Here is a 7,500-nt window from a genome sequence, read left to right on the forward strand (position 1 = left end):
TATTTGCATTCACGCCTTTTGGAAAGAGCCGCTAAATTAAGTTCTGCTTTAGGTGAAGGAAGTATGACTGCTTTACCAATAGTTGAGACCCAATCGGGAGATGTTTCAGCTTATATTCCTACTAATGTAATTTCCATTACCGATGGACAAATATTCTTATCTGCCGATCTATTCAATGCTGGAATCAGACCTGCTATTAATGTGGGTATTTCCGTCTCCAGAGTAGGATCTGCAGCTCAAATTAAAGCCATGAAACAAGTAGCCGGCAAATTAAAATTGGAATTGGCTCAATTTGCCGAATTAGAAGCCTTTGCGCAATTCGCTTCTGATCTCGATAAAGCTACTCAGAATCAATTGGCAAGAGGTCAACGATTACGTGAGTTGCTCAAACAATCCCAATCAGCACCTCTCACGGTAGACGAACAGATAATGACTGTTTATACCGGAACTAATGGTTATCTTGATTCATTAGAAATTGGACAAGTAAGGAAATTTCTTCTTGAGTTACGTACTTACGTAAAAACGAATAAACCTCAGTTTCAAGAAATAATCTCTTCTACGAAGACATTGACCACTGAAGCGGAAGCCCTTTTGAAAGAAGCTATTCAGGAACAGATGGAACGTTTTCTACTTCAAGACCAAGTATAAAAGAAAACAAGTAAAGTATAAATCAATTTTAGAACTTTCAAATGTTAAAATTGAAACATGAAATAATTTCATTCTTTTCATTTATTAGGTGTTAGTAGGTAGAATATATATATATATAATTTATATAAAATAAAAAATATATATAAATATATTAAAGAAAGTAGATAATATTTCTAGAAATATATATCAATATTAAAATGAAATGTAAATACAATTAAGAAATTTTTTTATAAATATAGTTAAAGTTAAAATTAGATTATATTTCTAATAATATATTTAGAATATCATAAATATCTTAATATTTGGAATTTGAATATCCTTTCTACTAATATCTTATCTTCAAATAAAACAGAATTGAATTATTAGTTTATTTATATAATAAATCTAAAACTAGAGTTACAATTAATATTAAAACTAATTTATAAATTACTATTAATAAATAAGCGTCTCTTATTCAAATCATTCAAAATCTTTCCTTTCTTGACATGATATAGAAAATTTAAAACTAAAAAAAAATATATGAAAAAAAATTGCGTCCAATAGGATTTGAACCTATACCAAAGGTTTAGAAGACCTATGTCCTATCCATTAGACAATGGACGCTTTTGATTCCAATTTTTTTTTTCGTATTTTCACCTCTCTTGTTCGTAAAAAAAATGTGTGAGAATTCCGGAAATTGCATATTGAATTCAATGATGCATTACATTAACTAATACATTAGTTAAAATTTAGTTAAAATTAAGTAAATTGAAAATTTTTATTTGAGTAATTCCATTATTAATTAATTTCTATTTATAATATATATAAATTATAAGATAAGAATATTATAAGATAAGATAAGCGGATAGCGGGAATCGAACCCGCATCGTTAGCTTGGAAGGCTAGGGGTTATAGTCGACGTTGATTCATCATTTTGAACTGAACGTCTCTAATTCAAAACCGAACGTGAAACTTTGGTTTCATTCGGCTCCTTTATGGAAGATGGATAAATTCCTAAATTTATAAGATGTAAACAAAAAAAAATACCATCCATAACATCTATGTCAGCCTTTCCGTCTGAATGCATTCAAAAGGACCCGCTTTATAGATGATCCCTATACAAGAGGAGATTATAACAATCTTTCCAGTTATTTATTTCGTTCCCTATTTCTATTTAATATAATCCTTAGGAAAAGTATTTTGTTTCCGCCGAGCTAAAAAAACGATGTCGACGTCTCTAGTAAACCAAAGACATTGTTTAATAGCTATTTTGTTTTGCTTCAATCTCCCTTATACAAAGAAAAAATTGAAGATTTAGTTACGATTAGAAAAAATTCCACCTTTATCCATGGATCCCTTATTCCTTCAATTGGAAGTATTGATCCAATTCAATAAAATTATGTTTCGTAATTTCATGATCCAATTTTTTCAATTTAGAACATATTTTTGGATACAAATCACGAGAATTTTTATTTTTCCTCGAATCTTTCATCGAGAGGTAAAGGATTAAATCCTTTTAAGAAATAAAGTTTTTGATCGGAATATTAATCAACCCGAAGGATCCCTTAACTATTAAGGGATTAATAGAACGAATCGCACTTTTACCACTAAACTATATCCGCTACAATGCAATTATTGTATATAAATGGACCTTTTGTCGAAGACGAAAATAAGTCGTATTAATAAGTAATAAAAAGATCGGATCAGAAAATAATCATGAAAATTTGAGCGTTGACGTATTTTCATCAGGGCCACTAATGAGATTAGGAAAAGAGGACTCGTTTTAATTAACTAATTAACAAGTTTTTTATTCTAGTAAAGTACTAAAAAATAATAATAAGAAATCGAACCTTGATTCTATATCATCTTTTTCTGTATCATAGGAATTGAAATAATAAATCTTCTTAGGATTCTTGTTGTTTCTATTTTTTTTTTTTTCAAAAACATTTTCAAATCAAATAAATAATTTGATCTACGATTTATTGGAACAAAAAAAGCCCGGCTAGGTACTGACCAGGCCAGGCCGTGGAACTAAAAATAAAAAGAAAAGGGCTTTTCGGATGAAATAAACTAAAAAAGGTACTTTCTTTTTATTTATAAATATTTTTATGAATCTTTAATATATTGGTATTATTTATATATTAGGATTGAAGATATCTCTTCTTTTGAGCCCTTATCTAATGAAATCTAATTTATCTAAATGGAATTCCTAATAAAAAAAAGTTTTTATCGATTTGATAGATATCCATCGATATATCTAGATAATTATCTATATCAATATAATGAAATTATATATCTATAAAGGGGTAGATAAAGATAATAAAGAGAGATAAAGAAGGGCTTTTTTCAAGCCTTTATTTTCTATTTTTTATACAATGTATCATAGTAATTATCCTTTTTCAATTTGGGGAGAGATGGCTGAGTGGACTAAAGCGTCGGATTGCTAATCCGTTGTACGATTTTTTTGTACCGAGGGTTCGAATCCCTCTCTTTCCGTTTCTGTCAATTACTTGGTATTTTTTTATAGTTGAGGAAAGATGTGGAATAGATAAAATGTTAAGAACATTTCAAAATCAAGCAAGGAAAAAAAATCTGATTTTGTTATTCTTCACGCCCCGGATTACGTCCCGGGTCATTAGATAGGAATCCGAAAATGAAGAGAGAAACAAAGAATATTACTACTGTATAAACAAATAGTTTGAGAGTAAGCATTACACAATCTCCAAGATCATTTTTTTTTTAAGAGAATAGATTCTCTATTTTAATCTGGTTTGACACCAAGAAATGCAGTGAAGTTATTTCTATAAATAGGAAAAAATTTTAAGAGTTGAGTCCTTGATTACTCAAAATTGGATTTCATACCCACAATTCTATATTGTGGGGGACTCGAAGAGGGTCGTTCAAAGGAAAAAAGTAAGAATAAGAAAATGAGAGTGATCCAGATTTATCATAGCTATAGAATAATTTCAATATTGGATTCAACTTAAAGCTTCAGACTGTATGTACAACTTATCTGATCTTATAACTAGTTAGAATCTTTTTTTTTTTTTTTCTAGTAAATCATGAATTTGTCTCGGACAGTATTAAAAATATTATCGAAAGCTTACAGCAGCTTGCCAAACAAAAGCTAATAGAAAAAAGAATAGAGGTATTACTGGCATAACATCTACTATTGGATTCAAAAAAGCGTAGGCCTCGGGCAATTTGGCGACGAAAAAACTACTTGAATAAAGGAAAGAATTAAGACAGATACCGATGAAACTTAAGATATTAAGCATAACAATTTTTTTTTCTTTGTTCTTGAAGATAATTGTATTTCTTTTGATTTGATTGAGTTATTAATCCCCTATTATTGCTATGATATAAGGGATAAGGGAAAAATTAATAACATAAAGTAGGTCAAAAAACCTTTCTTTGATTTGAACTCAGCCAATCAAAAATCCTTCAATTCTCAAATAAAACGAGAATAGAAGAAATCCTACTTTCATACAATATCTTAATGGAATTATATGTAATGATCAATAAATTGAGTTTAATTGGATCTATAAACGTATCAAAATCTGAGCAACAATCTAATTTATTCTATAAATATTTGTACTGGAATTGACGACTAAGCACTACCAATATTAGTGTTTATTAGTGTTGAATATAAATGGGGCGTGGCCAAGTGGTAAGGCAACGGGTTTTGGTCCCGCTATTCGGAGGTTCGAATCCTTCCGTCCCAGAGTATGCGTATTATTATTATATATAATAATAGTATATTATAAGATATATGGAAAAATATTCGATATCAGACTATAGATTGCCGTTTTAAACAACCTTATGCTTAAGAGTCTAAATATAGATCGAATGTGATTGTTCTTTATTATTTTCTTATAATGATGCATTTCAGAAATGCGAAAGCCTCTATTATTCTCTATCTCTTAAATGGTTTGTGAAACCCGAGTATTTTTTTTCTGTGGATTTCTGAATTATAAACACGAAGGTCTTGTGTTTTTGGCACTAATGGAATTGAATTAATGGTCTTAAGAAACTTAAGACCTATTTAGGGTTTAGGGTACTAAATTTTAGAGTCAAATAAAAAAAAATAGGTAGGAACAATCGTTTACTCTAGATCTGTTTGACTTTCGCCTTATACAAGATAGTCTAGCACCTCCGAAACTAGTCCAGTCCCCCGTAGGATCCTTTTTTTATTTATGATGCATCTACTCGATCTAATTGGGGGTAGATAGGAGTTAATCCATAACGGAAGATATCAATTTGAATATCTGCCCGAATCTGATTAACAAAGAATCAAGTTACATATGTAACATATTATGTATTTCTTTTCACCTCATTTTTTCGTATGTTTGTCTGTAATGAATAATTGTAAATCCAAGTAACAATTCATACATCTTTTTCACTTTATTTTAAGGAAAGATTATTGAGTCTCTTAAGTTAAATAAACTAGGCAGAAAATGCTGATATGTATGTATTGTTATTATCTATTTTTATCGTTTTATTTCTTTTTTTTTTTTTTATTTTAGATCTATCTAATTGATGGGTTAATCCCGAATATACATTTATTTATCATAATCAAATGTAATAAATCCTTTACAAAAATTTATTCAAATAATATTATAATATAATATTTAGGTAGTAAATTTTCAATCAAGTAAATCTTTTTAATTATTTCTTATGAGTCCTTGGTACTCGAAGAAGTGTTAAACTCGTGAATCCATTCTATGAAGAAATTGAAAAATGGAGATTCTTAATTATTCGTAATTAATTATTTCTTAATTGATTTTATAGAAATTTCAAAAAATCTCTCTCTATCTAGAAAATATCTATATATAGAGAAATAAATATTGCACTCATACAAAAAAATGTTATTGATACAATATATACAATAAAATATGGGTTTCAATAAATTGAAGTATTGCTAAGACTTTTTCAAAAACTACCCATGTCATAAGAGTATAGATTACTATGGACCAACTAACCCAATGACTATACATGATTCCATAAATGAATCAATTACATACCAGTTCCAAGAAATTAGAGGTTATGGTAAAACTTCGTTTAAAACGATGTGGTAGAAAGCAACGTGCGACTTGAAGGACATGATCCACTGTGGATTCTTACACCCACCATTTTATATTATATAGGAATGAAGATGCTCTTGACTCGACATAGTTTGTTCGGTTGCACTCGAGCTCTTTTTTTTTTTTAGGGTTTTTGATGTAAATAGTACATGATGGAGCTCGAGTAGAAAGTATTGATTCATTTATCAAGGGCAGAGATCTAGGGTTAGTGTCAATCAATAAGTTAAAACTACTTCGTAAGTATAGGTTCGGTATACAAATCGAAAGGATCCAATTCGAACAAGTTTCAAATTCAAACATCAAATTGGATTAAAAGTGTATCACACGAGAATCCATTATTTATATGATTCTTTGATAAAAAGGAAATCAAAAAAAATGGTATGTTGCTACCATTTTGAAACGATTAAAGATCACCGAAGTAATGTCTAAACCCAATGATTCAAGGAAAGGATAAAGGATCCCGGAACAAGTAAAAATCTTTTTCAATTGTCTCAATAACTAAACTAGATCAGAATGAAGAATCGAAATAGATTCTAACGGAGACAGGCAAAAATAAAGAGGTTAGAGACCGCTCAATAAATGAAATGCTTAAGCTTAAGGGTTTTTTTCCTTTGCGTGAGAGTTATCCAACTTGAGTTATGGGGATAAGAATGAGTTTTTTTTTTCAAAAGAAAAACAAAAGAATAAGAAAAAAATTTTTAAATCATAGTCTAATTGATTTAATAATCTATAGATCTATTTGACATTAATTAGAATTCTATACATAACTTTGAATTTCCTCGAGCCGTACGAGGAGAAAACTTCTTATACGGTTCTGGGGGGGGTACTTAAAATTTACATCTATCCCAATGAGCCGTTTATCGAATCATTGCAATTGATGTTCGATGCCGAAGAGAAGGAAGAGATCTTCGTAAAGTGGGTTTTTATGATCCGATAAAGAATCAAACCTATTTAAATGTTCCTGCTATTCTATATTTCCTTGAAAAGGGTGCTCAACCTACAGGAACTGTTCATGATATTTTAAAGAAGGCAGGTGTTTTTACGGAACTTCACCTTAATCAATAACCGAAATTCCATTTTTATTAATGAAATAAAAAAACGAGGGTGTGATAACTTAACTTGTATATAGCTTTGACTAACCTTTTCTTTAGTATTTCCCCCTCTCTCTTGTTCTATTCATACTATACACTTATTACCTTAAAATTGCGTCTTCGCTAATGAAAAAATCGATTTTTATTTTATTGATATAAATTGATCTAAGATGAATAGAAAAAAAATATATCGGGTTTATTCAATCCACAAACCCGATATATTTTTTTCTACTTCTTCCTTAATTTCTTCTTTCGCCTACATCTTTTATGTCTATCTATGTTGATTATCTCTATAGTGCCAATCTAAGTACGTAGTTTTTTTTAATTCTTTTCTATTATTTTAATAGAATTTATTATTATTAGAATATTTTCTCTTATTCTATTTTGTTAACTTTATCTAGTTAAATATAGTTATTCAACTCAAATTGTTATTTCCATTTGTTTTTTATTCATTTATAATTCTTTTGTTTTGTCCATTATAGGCGTTTTTCATTATTCACATTAATATTGACAACAGTGTATCAAACAAATATAATCCGATTGTGTATAAATGAAGCTAGTTATCTCCCTTTCATGACCCTTGCTTTTCACGCACATGATGGTCTCATTGTATTTTTTGTGATACAAAAAATTACTTTTGTGTAAGTGATATAAGAAGTTTTTTTTATTGCAATATTTTGATTACGTCATCTAATTTC

The 7,500-nt window shown here is 29.1% G+C and overlaps 1 non-coding gene across 1 annotated transcript; it reads left to right on the plus strand.

The window, feature by feature from the left end:
* Positions 1–3,035: 3,035 nt before the first annotated feature.
* Positions 3,036–3,123, plus strand: TRNAS-GCU (transfer RNA serine (anticodon GCU)). The gene has a single exon. It is a non-coding gene; the product is annotated as a tRNA-Ser (tRNA).
* The last annotated feature ends 4,377 nt before the right edge of the window (positions 3,124–7,500 follow it).

Source organism: Cucumis melo, unplaced genomic scaffold, assembly GCF_025177605.1.
Source record: "Cucumis melo cultivar AY unplaced genomic scaffold, USDA_Cmelo_AY_1.0 utg001636l, whole genome shotgun sequence".
Classification (NCBI taxonomy): Eukaryota; Viridiplantae; Streptophyta; class Magnoliopsida; order Cucurbitales; family Cucurbitaceae; genus Cucumis; species Cucumis melo.